This window comes from Danio rerio, chromosome 11, assembly GCF_052040795.2.
Source record: "Danio rerio strain M-AB ecotype USA chromosome 11, GRCz13ab, whole genome shotgun sequence".
Lineage (NCBI taxonomy): Eukaryota > Metazoa > Chordata > Actinopteri > Cypriniformes > Danionidae > Danio > Danio rerio.
Genome location: NC_141031.1, coordinates 24,676,349 through 24,691,478, shown reverse-complemented (window position 1 = coordinate 24,691,478; position 15,130 = coordinate 24,676,349). Strand labels below are relative to the sequence as shown.

The window sequence follows — 15,130 nt, the reverse complement described above, 5'->3', positions numbered from 1 at the left end:
AACGTAAAGACATAAATTAATGAAGCGCTTAATTCAGGAATATTGCAAAGCTCTATTCGTTAATGATATTATTATTATTTTTGAAATCATGCCTGTCCATCTCTGAAAAAAGAACAAATAATTAAGAGCGAGTAAACAATTATTAATAATAAAGCGTCAAAAGTGAGTGAACAGTCTCTTTCATTGTGTATTGTAATTAAATGCGGAAGGCTCGAGGCTGTTGATTAACTGAAGACATATTAAGATGTTTTTGTGTCGTTGAATCATTCACTCTAATGATTTGTTAAGATTGGCTGATTCATTTAGAAATTAAGCAAATTACTTTATGTCTGTGTAAATAGATCATTGAATAACTGACTCAATTATTAGTTCAAAATCAGATCCAGGAACTAAACACTACTGTGCTGTTCTGAAATGTTCAATTATAATTGTTAATTGGAACTGTTTTTAGTCATCATATGAAACAATAGAAAAAAAAGACCATGTTTAAAGTCGACTAACAGTTGTTCTTTTAAGCTAAAGGTTCATTAATTGAGTGTTTATGAAGTTTACAATGCATTCTGAAAATATTCATAGTGCTTCACTTTTTCCACATTTTTTATGTTACAGCCTTATTCCAAAATGGATTAAATTAATTTATTTCCTCAAAATTCTACACACAATACCCCATGATGAAAAAAAAAAAAATTTTTTAATTGTTGCAAATTTATAAAAAATAGAAAACCTAAAAAAAAATCACATGTACATAAGAAATCACAGCCTTTGCTCAATACTTTGTTGATCCACCTTTGGCAGCAATTACAGTCTTAAGTCTTTTTGAATATAAAGCCACAAGCTTGCCACACCTGTTTTGGGGAATTTTTACCTATTCCTCTTTGCAGTACCTTTCAAGCTCTATCAGGTTGTCAAGCGACGGTGTACAGCCATTTTCAGATCTCTTCAGAGATGTTCAATAGGATTTTGGTCTGTGCTCTGGCTGGGCCATTCAAAGACATTTACAGAGTTTATAAATTTGCAAAAAATATTTTTTCACATTGTCATTATGGAGTATTGTGTGTAGAATTTTGAGGAAATAAATAAAATTAATCCATTTTGGAATAAGGCTGTAACATGAAAAAATAAAGCGCTATAAATACTTTCCGGATGCACTGTAATTGAATTAGTTATATGGGAGAAAACATTTTGAGAAATAATGTTAATCATGTTGTTCTACATGACAGAGAAATACTCAACCATTCTTTAAAAGCTGTCAAATTAGAAAGTGCACACATAAAACTAGCCACAGCCAGCAAATAAGATAAAAGCAAAAACGTTGGGTTCACTCTCTCCCCAGTTTGACAACAAACATGATGTTTCCAACCCAGGCTCATTCTGAATACAGAGCCCTATATACATTTCTGGAGAGCGGCAAATACATACCATGAGGTATTTTTTTGCCACTATGTACGATTTTTTAAGAGCTCAAACTTTTTTTTTTTTGCGTAAATCCGGTATATAATATATAATATAAAACTAAGAGGACTTTTAAAGAGTTCTCTGTGCAGACAACATGCACTTTAGCAAAAGTTAGTCTAATCCTTTGATTCCTTCTACTGATGACAGATTGGTTAAAACACTGTATGCTAAAACCTGTACCCTGAACTGCTGATCAATTCTAGCTGTAGTCTCAAACTAATTGACAAATGAGACTCTCTGCATGATCCTGTCCTCTCATGTATTTGCTTTTGCAAAAAGACAGACATTTAGTGGTACTTGAATGAATTAGTGACATGGTTAAGATACATATTCCAAAAAATTATGAATAGAAGAAACAAAAAGGAAGCCATGATCGCTGTGTATCTCGCATTGCTTTTATATCTGTTCAGAATAAATGTAACTCATAAAGTATTTGTAAAATAATATTGATCTCCCTGTTATGTAGAATGTAAGTGGTGATACTGAGCAGAGTTTTCTCAAGATTAGATATTTGCCAGTGATTCTCTGGATTTGTTCAGAGCCCATGGTCTCTAAATAAAGTACTGTATGTGTACGGCCACAAATTGTAACTGGTTAGACCACTTACTGCAAACATACTTGCATGTTTTATATGATGGGACATGTCCAGTCTTGACACGGCAACCTTTTTTGGGAATCATCCAAAATTGAAAATGACCTCATAAATTACACCCTCAAGCCATCCTTGATGTATGACTTTCTTCTGTCAGACAACCACTGTTGGACTACTTTTAAATGTTATCCTGGCTCTTCCATGCACATTTGGTAACACTTTACCCGAAGGGGTGTTCATAAGACTGTCATGACACCTTCATAATCATCATATGACATGTCATGAAGGAGATTTTAGGCATGCTTATGAAAACTTGTCTTTGTCTTTGCCATGACATTTTGACATGAAGAAAACAAAACCTGTTGTTTTTGACAACAAGACATACATAAAACAACCGTAACTTTTTACCACCATCATTTAAACCACCACCAGCATTTTTTGATGATTTCACCCAAATTTGATGGCACTATGAAAAGTTTTTGCTTGGAATATATGAGCATATCAAAACAAGAAACCTCTGCTTTTAAATTTCAAGAGCACATTTATTAGAGCTTTTAATAATTTTTTTTTTTGGTAAATTATTTTTTCAATCTGTAAATCTTTAACAGTCGATTATCTGGCACGTCTTTATTATTTTTAGCATATGGATCCACCTGAGCAGACATTTGTGTGTGTGTGTGCATGTGACTAACTGACTAATAAAAATGTGGTATCTGTCTACTTATAGACAATAAATATTGTGTTCCCAGTTGCAATTTGTTTTGAAGGAATTGCTGATGGAAAGCGTGTTTAACTTAGTGCGTGTGTGTGTGTGTGTGTGGGCAGGCGGATGAGGGCAGATGTTGTGTTCATTTGGAGCATGTGTGGGGCAGGTTGGTCGAGTCCTGATATGCTTAACAGCCAATTTGCAAAGGTCAGGTCCTATGGATCAAACCGTTCAGTAAATTGCACCTTCAAACTCATAAATGAGAAACAATCATCTTGCTAAAGGTCACGGCGCTAGCACTGTGGATTACAATAATAAAGTAAGCCGCCCTGCTCTTCCACTAATTTACTCTCAAGGAACTCAAGAACATTGGCTAAAGAATGTCTTTAGTTTCTTTTTATGTCTCTCTCCTTTTTCTGTTCTGTCTCTTTTTCTGTGTCTATAATGTCGAGATCAGACTGCATGTCTTTTAAAGTAGTCGTGTCATAGATGCTAAATTTTCTTCTCTCTAAATAGACTGAAAAGAAGCACTTTTAACTTCTCCCCAACCTCCCACTGGCCTGCAGATACCCATATTAGCGGATGCTGCTCTCTCATTATAGCTGTAGGTGATCACCGATGTTATTTTTTAAGTAGAACTAATTTCACATGGCATGATTTGAATAGGGAACAGGTCCAGATATCTAGTATGCTAAACATCTCGCAGGCGTCGACAACTCATCTGCTATTCTCTCAGATCGGGTTTTGGATAGTTCACACTTTGTGATTGTTACTCACGTAAACAAGTACTGATTTGTCTGTGATTTCAAGCATTCGTCTGCGATTTCTCAAAACCTATTGGCAAGTCAAATTCATGCTAATATTATGCAGTCTAAACTCGACATAAGCCAAATTTTAAATGGATACTTTTCCTTAAAAGTGTTTGTTAGTTTTCACAACCATTGCACCAATTGAAAAATATGTACAGAAAGCTGAAGTTAAAATTTTGTGATTACTTTTTTTTTTTACTTTTTGTCCAGTTTAAACAAATTAGAAATTTTGTTTTTGCTTTTTTTTTCTTGCTAAAACGATACCAAACAAAAACTTAAATGCATTAGATATTTAATTTACTTAAACATTTTCAAGCTTAAATTTAGATATTTCAGATTATAAAAGATGCAAAACAAAGAACGGTTATATTCAATACATTATACTGTTGAAGTCAGAATTATTAGCCCCCCTAAATTATTATTACTACACAGGTAAATGTTATGAAAAAATGAAATGTTTTACTTTTATGTTGACATTTAAAATATTTATAATAGTTTTTAAGAATTTTGTATCTTTAGTAACTTTTTATATCTTTATTTTCTAGAAAAAAATCAATATTTGAAAGAAGTAAGACGCACAATTTAAAACATCATTATAGGACTTTGAAAAGTGCAAAACAAAGTTAATATTTTTAATTTGTCGTACTCTATAGCTACTTTTAACAACTTGCTTCACATCTTGCGCTGTAAAAAAGTTAATTCATTATAAGCACTGATAGTAGTAAAAAGTCTGAGTCCTCTAATGTGATTTGTAATGAATCATTCCGTTTGTTCATTTCAGGTAAATTGCAGTAAGTTCACAAGTGCGTACATTTACCGCTGGACTCTGCCAAGTGTCAGATTACTTTTGACACCTCATTAGCAAGTGTCCATAAAGAGCGGCCATGACATCACCTCATCATCACCGCTGATCAAACTGCCACTCAAATACAGGAGTCTTCATTCGCACTGGATAAAGTTTAAGTGTTAAACCAGACAAACTTTATTCTTGCTCTGTTTAAGGTGAGAAGGTAATGAAAAGGCAATTTTAGGCTTTTCATTGTGATTTTTTTTTCAGTCTGATGTAAAGAAAACAATTCTAAATATATATATATATATATATATATATATATATATATATATATATATATATATATATATATATATATATATATATATATATATATTTTACAATTTGTGTCTGAAGATTTTAACATGTTTTTTAAACGCCATTTTCTCCTGCACTGGATGAAGTTTAAATGTTAAACCAGACAAACTTTATTCTTGCCCTGTTCAAGTCAAGAAGGCTATTTTATACTTTTCATAGTATTTTTTCAGTCTGATGTAAAAAAAAAAAAAAATCAATATGTAGATTTCAACATATTTTTTAAGGCCATTTTCTCCTGCACTTAGCCAAAAATCCCAAATTCTACAGCACTTACATAAACTAAACTTCATAGATTTGTTCATTGCTATATTCTAAAGATTTTTTTTTTATTTAAAGATTTGTTTATTCAAAATAAGCCTGATTTATAGAACCTCTAATTCTATAAAAAATTAAATTAAATTAAATTAAATTAAATTAAATTAAATTAAATTAAATTAAATTAAATTAAATTAAATTAAATTAAATTAAATTAAACGAACGAACGAACGAACGAGCGAACGAACGAACGAACGAACGAACGAACGAACGAACGAACGAACGAATGAATGAATGAATAAATAATCTTTTCACAGTATGTATTGAGTTATGGCGTGATAAAAAAAATATGCCTAAAATATTCAAAATATGCCTGATTCATAGGACTTCTCATTCTAAAAAAAATGTCCAAAATATTTAAATTCAATCAAGTTAACAATAAATAAATAAAATTTTGGGGCGAAGCAGTGGCACAGTAGGTAGTGCTGTCGCCTCACAGCATGAAGGTCGCTGGTTTGAACCTCGGCTCAGTTGGCGTTTCTGTGTTGAGTTTGCATGTTCTCCCTTCGTTCGTGTGGGTTTCCTCCGGGTGCTCCGGTTTCCCTGACAGTCCAAAGACATGCGTTACAGGTCAATTAGGTTGGCTAAATTGTGTGTGTGTGTGTGTGTGTGTGTGGATGTTTCCCAGAGATGGGTGGTGGCAGGAAGGGCATCCGCTGCATAAAAAACGTGCGGGATAAGTTCATTCCCTTTTAATAAAGGGACTTAGCTGACAAGAAAATGAATAAATAAATAAAATCACAGAATGTTTTAAGTTATGGAGTATGAAGTCATAGAACTTCTCATTCTACAAAAAGTCCAAAAATTAAATTAAATTAAATTAAATTAAATTAAATTAAATTAAATTAAATTAAATTAAATTTAATTTAATTTAATTTAATTTAATTTAATTTAATTTAATTTAATTTAATTTAGTTAACAAATAAACTGACAGAAAATCTTTAAGAATTATTTGTAATTATTGCTAAAAAATTATAAATAAATTCAATACAATAATTTTAACCCTCACTTCATCTAATTTCCAGATTTTTATTCTACAAAACTATAAAACTTTACTTATAATGAATGAGATAATGTCTCATTTGCATATTGTAACATAACATTTTAGAAAACTAAAAGGTCTGCAATTCTTAATGCAATCAAAAAATTGGGGAAGTTTGCTGGAAACAAATTCATGTTTTTGTTTTTTTATTTTATTCACCTACAGTGTCTTGCTTTAAGTATTAAACTGGAGGATTTTAACTCTTGCTCTGTTTAACGGTAATATCTGTCGTCATGTGCTAAATCTGCAAAAGAGATCTTAAAAGAGCTTGTACATTAGCAGTCGTTCTCGACGTGTCCTCATGGGCATCAAATCCCACACATCCCTGTTTCTCCTCTCCAAGTTCTGAAAGTGGGGACGGGTGAGAATAGGGACAGTCTGGGGACAGACTGGCAGCCTAATTAAGCCTGGGGAAAGATGCCCGGGGTCAGCCAATTACAGCCTCATCTATATGCGTCTGTTAGGAGGGTTTCTCCAGGGAGACAGGAGGATGGGAACACTGGATGGACAGAAAACCAGTGTAAGGCCCACAAACGTAGTGTGTCTTGTAGTCATAGTGTTGGGGGCATGTTTAGAAGTATGGTATGAGGACTTTTTTTGCTTCCATGGCCAATCGAGACAAACTGATTTGTCTGTATTTAAGGTTTTATATTCACTTTCTTTTTTATTCATTCATTTTCTTTTCGTCTTAGTCCCTTTATTAATCTGGGGTCGCCAAACTTTCTTTTTTATTGTTTATTTTTTTAATGTTAATTTTTGCTATTTTTATCATAATGTTGGTACATGTTTTTAAATTCATATGATACCAATTTTTGAAATTAATGTATTTATTTATTTATTTAATTATTTTTTTTAAAATAATTCATTAATTCATTAATGTAATTATTAATTTTTTTCACAACACTGATGATTTTTTTAACTATTGTGAGGCCTTTTTTACATTTAATGTTTCCACTTTAAAAAATATGTATTTTTCATTTTATATATATATATATATATATATATATATATATATATATATATATATATATATATATATATATATATATATATATATAAACATATCTACAGTTGAAGTCAAAATTACTAGCCCCCTTGAATTAGTAGCCCCCCTGTTTATTTTTACCCCAATTTCAGTTTAAAGGAGAGAAGATTTTTTTTCTACACATTTCTAAACATAATATTTTTACTAACTCATTTCTAATAACTGATTTATTTTATCTTTGCCATGATGACAGTAAATAATATTTGACTAAATATTTTTCAAGACACTTCTATACAGCTTAAAGTGACATTTAAAGGCTTAACTAGGTTAATAAGGTTAACTATGCAGGTTAGGGTAATTAGGCAAGTTATTGTAAAAGAAAAAAAAAAGCCTAAAGGGGCTTATAATTTTGACCCTAAAATGTTTTTGAAAAAATAAAAACTGCTTTTATTCTAGGCGAAACATCAAGACTTTTCCTTGTTCTGTTAAACGTCATTTAGGAAATAATAAAAAAAATAATAATTCAAAGGGGGGCCAATAATTCTGACTTCAACTGTTTATTCACACATGTGCACATAAACACAAACAAAAACACAAATACAGTATGTGTGTGTGCACAAGCTCATGCATGCATGTGTGTGTAAAACACATTCCTAACCTCATGCAGATTGATGGGGGCTGATCATTTCTCTGTGATGAGCTGTGATAATTAGGGGATTAAGACAAAGGAAGGTTGTATAACCTTATTTTTTTCACCCGCGATTTTTCACTTACATTGATCATCTTATATTTTGTTCCCAGGAATCAGAGAAGATCTCTACCTTACTCAGACCATGCGTTAGGGCTTCCCTTACCATAATATTACTCAAACATGAATTGCTGTAAACACCTGTCAAAGGTGGGAAAGCATTTTCTCTTGACAAACAAGTTTTCTCAACAATGGCAGGGAAAGATTTAAAGGTGTCAATACTTTTTAAAATAATTTAAACATTGTCAGTAATATGTAATGATGTTTTAATCTATTGTGGGGCCTTTTTCCCATTTAATGTTTCCACTTAAAAAAAAATATATATATATATATTTTTCGTTTAATTAAAAAACAAAAACAATTCATTTGGTTGATTTTAAAGCATTTTTCGTGTTTTTATTATTTTTTTGCTTCCTTTTTCACAGTACGCTATTTCTTTTTTATACTGAATTTTTTAGCGCACTCATATAAAACCACCTTCATTTATCCATTTTCTTGCTTTTCCAAACCCATGCTCTTCACCTCAATAACCCAAATAACTCTGTACATCATAAAAGTAGTCCATACTGAAAACCTTACTCTGCAGGGAATTCTATTGTGTGACTTTAGATGATTTAGAATAAAACAAGTTGTTGGACCATGTTTATGGTGCATATGCATCCTTTTAGAAGCTCGCTAAGCTCAATCCCCATTCACTTTAACTGCACCAAAAAAAAAAAAAAAAAAAGAGCAACCTGCACATTTTTTCAAAATATTTCCTTTTATGTTTTACAAAGGAAAGTAATTAATATAGATTCAAAATGAATGCATAAATGATAGAAATGGTCATTTGTACATGCACTGGTCCTCAACACATCACACCAGATCTCCATACACTAGTCCTGCAGACCAGCTCTGAAGTTTGACGTATTTGATGAACAGATCTCAGCGAGCCGCGTTTTACTCCTCTGACTCAGTTCTAATGGCTCCGTCAGCGACACACTAATGAAAGATTGGACTAATCACAGCTTCCTTCCATGTGACTGGTCTTCTCAACCGCTGTTTTAGCAACACTAATTTCTCCGCCAATACTTTTTTCACTCTCTCCCCTCTTCCCTCGTTGTCCTTTTAAACGTACGCGAAATGATTCTGTTAGTGTATCCGCCAGCATCCTCCATTCACCTGTCAAATGACACAAAATACCAAATTGCTCTCTCTTTCAGGGCCTCTGGAAGCTATTTGTACAAATGCAGCGAGCAAAAAGAGACGATTGCTTACAGTGCGCGCTCATCAGGGGGTGACATGCAGACAATAGGGTTTGCTGTGGGGTAATTGCAGCCCGTTGGGGTGTCAGTCTGGCCAACAAAAATGAGCCTCTTCTCTCTGGTAGATGGAGATCTTTGTGGACAACAGGGGGCAGTGTTGAGTCGCTGTAGTTTCTGTGCATGTTCGTGCTGTTTCGGATGATGCTGGCAGGGGTCCAGGAGGTGGATTGAGGCAGATTAATTACACTTTTTCAATTAATGTTCTAATGACGAACTGTTGTGTATTCTTCCGATAAGCATGTGTAATCTATGTGTCGAGGGGGCTGATTGGAGAGATGGTAGTGTGAGAAGAAATAATATTTCATATCTGATTGGGGTGAATGGAGTTAGTCGCATCTGTCTTGACCACTCAAGAGATGCTGACCAGTGCATCTGTTTGTAAACTGCTGGATTTTGAGTAATAGTGCTTGTGATTGAGATTCTCTGTGAATGTTGTTGATGATCCAGAAAAATTAATCTAGTTCATAGACTGTATCCCCCAAAGGTCTTTAACTGAATTATAATGTATGATCTTAATATTTATGTACAATAATTGATGATATATGTGGAGTAGCTTTGACGTTTGGGGTCAGATATATGAAATATATTTGTAAAATGATCAAATTATTTATAAAGTCTTTTGATCTGAATTTCTACAGAATACAAAAAGAAATTAAACTCAAACTTACTAAAACCTTAATCTAAAATCAAAATGAAATGGAAAAATCTAACAATTATTTGTGTACAAGTGTAGTCAGAATTATTAGCCCCCCTGTTTATCCCCCCCCCCCCCCAATTTCTGTTTAACACAAAGATTTTTTGAAAACATTTCTAAACATAATAGTTTTAATTACTCATTTCTAATAACTGATTTATTTTATCTTTGCCATGATGAAAGTAAATAATGTTTTAGATATTTGTCAAGACACTTTTATACAGCTTAAAGTGACATTTAAAGGCTTAACTAGGTTAATTAGGTTAATTAGGCAGGTTAGGGTAATTAGGTAAGTTATTGTATAATGATGGTTTGTCCTGTAGACTATTGAAAAAAATAGCTTAATTTTGACCTTAAATTTTTTTTTTTTTTTTTTTAATTAAAAACTGCTTTTATTCTTGGTAAAATAAAACAAATAAGACTTTCTCCAGAAGAAAAAAAATATTATCAGACATACTGTGAAAATTTCCTTGCTCTGTTAAACATAATTTGGGAAATAATTAAAAAAGAAAAAAAAAATTCAAAGGGGGGCTAATAATTCTGAATTTAGTCAGCATAAATGAGTACACTTTATTTTGAAAATGAATATTTTTATCCATTTTTCAGTGAATGTAGGTAATATATTTTGGTGCATTTGAACAAAACAGATTTATTAAACAGATACAAACACACACACATAATTAACTGGCAGCAAATTATTTAACCGAGGCATTGGTTCATGTCTCTGATTGGTTGTGTGGCTCTTAACGAAATTTGAATATAAGTAAACTGTTTGTATGTTTTTCTCTTTATCGTTGATAGTTATCCATCATCCTGATTTATTTGCTAAAGGAGAAAAACTCAGGGTTGTCTCTGGTAATGAATATTTAGCTCTAATTTTAGATTCACAATTGACCTTCCAAAAGCATGCCAAGAAGGTCATTAAAATTGTTAAATTTAATCTGGCCAACTTCAGGCATATACAGTACGACCTTACTTGACTAATAAAGCAGCAAAACTTTTTATGCACTCCATGATTTTTTCTCATATTACACATTGTCTTACTAGTTTGTTACATGCTAGTCTTTGTCACTTCATACAAAGACACTTAAAGTATTTGATCAGAAGACTATGTATCATCATTGTAATATAATACAAAAAAAATGTATTGAGCTTTGATAATATAAAATATTTGGCTGATGCTATGATTTTTAACATTTTTAATGGATGTGCTCCACCGTTATGTGAATTTGTGACACACAAGAATAATAATGATCGAGCAACATGATCCATTTCAAGAGGAGACTGTGCTGTGCAGTTTAGATGTACAACTTGTGCACGGTCAGTCTTCTCAGTCAGAGACAGTCATTTCTGGAACACACTTCCTCTTGATTTAAGGGGTATTACAAATTATTTAAATAAATACAAGTTCAAGAAAAGAAGAGGCTAAAGGCAAAGCAAGTTTGTAATCATGTGAAATTATTTTCTATAACTTTTTATGAAATTCTTAGTATGTTTTATCCTTTTGTTGTATGTATTTTTTTGTAGGTGGGATAATGTGTTTTTTTTTTTACTTTAGATTGCCTTTTTAAAATTTGGCAGGGGTTAAGGTTAAAATTTGTCTTTGTGGCTACCTCTGGCTTATTTACAGTTTTACTGTTGAATAATGAGCATTGTCACTGTTAAATTAGTTGATTAATACAAAAAATACAAGTACACAAATTTATATGTCAGGGAAAATATTGAGTACAATGTTTAGAAAGAGAATCAAGAGAAACAAAAACTATTTTAAAAATTGTAGTTTGTAATTTATTTTTGCAACATTTTGCTTGAATTTAAATGTATGATCTTTCTATTTCTAAGGATTTTTTTACTAAAATATTGTTGTTGTTTTTTTAAATGCACCAAATATATATATTACCTATGTTCACTGAGAAATTAATACAAATATTTATTGTTTATGGTTAGCACTTTATATATTATATATACAGTATACACTTTTCACATTTAATTTACACATTTAATTTCCCTCTAAAACCAAAAAGTACTAACCTACTGACCCCAAACTATTGAAATTGTCAGGAAATAAGTCATGCATGAAAATGATTCAGCCCCGCCCTGTTATAAATCTCAGCAAAGGAATTTAAAAATCTAAAAAATTATAATTACATATATGTGACGATATCAAATTTTTAACTAAAGACAGTAGCAGTATTAATAGTAATTTTAATACGTTTAATAATTAATAATTATAATAATAAGTTTGTGTTAAACCGGACAAACATTTATTCTCTGTTTAAGTCAAGAAAGCTATTGTAGGCTTTTCAGTGTTTTTCTTTCAGTCTGATGTAAAGAAAAAAATCTAAATACATTTTATTTTACAATTTGTGTCTGTAAATGTCAACATATTTTTAAAAGCCATTTTTTTCCTGTTCTGAGCCCAAAATCCCAACTTCTGCAGCACATAAACTAAACTTCACATTCATTCTTGAATATGCCTGATTCCTAGAACTTCTCATTCTACAAGAAATGTTCAAAAAAGTGAATTAATATAAAATTAAATTTAATTGGGGTGTTTATGTTGAGCGCTGTGTTTATTATATAGATAGTATACACCTTTGTCACATTTAATGAACAAATATAATTTCCTTCTAAAACCAAAAAGTACTAACCTACTGACCCCAAACTATTGAAATTGTCAGGAAATTAAGTCATGCATGAAAATGACTCAGTCCCACTTTGTTATAAATCTCAGTAAAGGTATTTAAAATGGAAAAAGTTCTAATTAGATATATGTGACGATATCAGATTTTAAATTTAAGACAGTGGCCGTAATAATAGCTTAAATTCTGGAAATTGCTTTCGAAGCGGTTAAGCTCTGTCTGTCCTTAGACAATAAGGGAAGAAAAAAAAAATCTGTTTTTAATTCCACAGACACTTAACATGAGTCTTATTCTCACTTTAGCTAATCAGGGCAAATGATTTCATTACACATAGTTTTTAAGATAATAAGAATTCAAAGTGTGTTAAATTAAAATACGCTCTCCATCCGTGTGCTTTGCAACAGTAGCAGAGGAGAATAAAATATTGGGAGCGAGGGCTGGAGCTTCTGTCCATTATTTCATCTCCATCCTATTCATGAGGGAAAGAGCGAAAGAGCAAGAGAAGAGAGAGAGAGACCAAAAAAGATAGAGAGATGATAAGTCCCTCACTGCCTTATGACTAAAGACCTGAATTCAACTTCCCATTAAAGTGTTAAAAAATTTAAATAATAAAAAGAGAGAGTGAAAAAAAAAAAAGCTGAACGCACTTTTTAATTAAAAAGGATCCTAATAATCCACATCATATTATACACCGTAGATTCATCGGTCAATTTAATAACATGGAGTCTTTTGGATCTTAATATCTTTGGAAACAGGTTTCCTTCATAACTGAGGGGCTTTGTTAATTACACACAGGCCTAATGATTTTGAATATTCAGTGGCTCTCGATGTTTTGATAAATGGGCTTCCACTAAGATTTATTCCTAATTATCTCATTTGTCTTTCTCCATTACTTTTTATAGCTTAAATTTATGAAGTCATTAAGACGTTAGTGGCCCTGATAATGATTAGGAGAAAGAATTGTATGAAAGTGAATTATATGAAAATGATTATGGCTAAAGGAGTCTTTAAAATGAAGCCGGTGAGGAAGTTGTGTGGGCTTTGTTTAAAGGTGCAGGGTGCTGTTCAATCATGCAACCCCTGGCACGGCCCTCATTCGCCTGCATGGGCGCAGGCGGAAATAACCCTGATTAAAATGTCTTTTTGTCACCGTTCGCCCCTCTTTCTCGCTCCTTCTCTTCTGATTCATCCCTTAATGTGTGCGAGTGCTGACGGTAGCAATATTCTCGCTGGGACCCGAGATGAGATCGCTCTCAAAAAAAAAAGAGGGCTATTTTTAAAATGGCCCTTTATGCTCGCACGTTTGTTTAATTTCAGCCCGTCTTTGAAGATAAAATGAAACACATAAATACAGGCCATTACATCTGCATTTGGGCTCCTTTATTATTATTACATTTTTTACTGGTTTTTCAGCTTCCAGACCCACAACCAGGCAGAAACATTGACTTTATTACTTTTTTCCTCTCTCTCTCTTTCAAAACTGATTTCCACCCCTTGGTTGCTAATTAAACAATGAGGTATGTCATTTACCATGTGTCGTCTTCTCACAATGACGGTCTGTTATGAGAAGCATCTGGCAACCCAAACATTGGTCATGCCTTGATTTTTATTTTTTTAGGAGAATAAGCATGGTTACATCCACCGTTGAAACTGTAAATGTCAGATGCTAATCTAAATCATTGCGAGGAAAAACAAAATGGCGGAGAGCAAATTGTTCTTCATAGCTTACACAAAGCTTTCAAAATGTACTTTTTTTTGTACTCAAAGGATCCTTTAGACTAGGGGTCTCAAACTCCTGTTTTACTTTACTTCCGTTTTCTTTCAGTGTGCTGTTGAGAGTAACGCACATGCAGATTATTTCTGTGGCTGATTTAAACGTAGAAATAAATGTGCAAAAGTGCTCTATTTTTACTAAAGCTTTATTTTTGTAAATATTCAGTGGTCATTTGATTATTATCATCAGTTTTATACCATCTGTATTTAGTTGAACACTTTTTCATGGCTTATACTTTTTGGTGGTGGTATAACAAATCTTGCAAATATTCAATGTCAATTGTCTTATTTAATAGATTTTCCTCATATGTGTATTGAGAATTTTATGAAAACTATATACATTTTACTGTAACTTTGTTGTTACTTAAATTAAACATGTTAAAATAAATGTGCATATATACTTATTTTTTCCCTCTTTGTTGTAGTTTTACAAAAAAAAGAAAGATAGTAAGAAGAACCTTTGCCAGTAAAGTCAATTAAGTTATTTGTTAAACTTTTAGTAAAGCAACAATTGGTTGGGACAGAATAATAATAATTATTATTCTCATTATGACTATTTAAATGTCAAAATGCTAATTTAAACAGCCACAGATATATTTTAGCAGTTGTGTGAAGCAAAAAACATGCTGATTTGTGACAGGTAATGCTTGAATTATAAATATTATGTCTGTTGTCCTAAGACGCAACAATTACATCACTTTTTATCTTGTGCTCGAATGTTAAAAAGGCCTTCCTATGAATGTTTTTAGTCACTGTAATGGCCCCCCACCAAATTGAGTTTGAGACCCCTGCTTTAGATACTAATATGTAGTTCCTAAAGGGTTAATACCTTAAAGGTAAAGGATCCAGATGCCAATATGTAGTTTTTAAAGGGTTGATACAGTACCTAAAAGTAAAGGATTCTTTAGATGCTAATAT

General features: G+C 32.1%; 1 protein-coding gene and 1 long non-coding RNA gene across 3 annotated transcripts in view; both read left to right on the top strand.

Moving 5' to 3' along the window:
- LOC137496650 (uncharacterized) overlaps positions 1-15,130 on the top strand; it is a 131,141-nt gene that overhangs the window by 53,595 nt on the left and 62,416 nt on the right. The gene's annotated exons all lie outside the window — the stretch shown is intronic.
- LOC147841782 (uncharacterized) overlaps positions 1-15,130 on the top strand; it is a 168,823-nt gene that overhangs the window by 121,637 nt on the left and 32,056 nt on the right. The gene's annotated exons all lie outside the window — the stretch shown is intronic.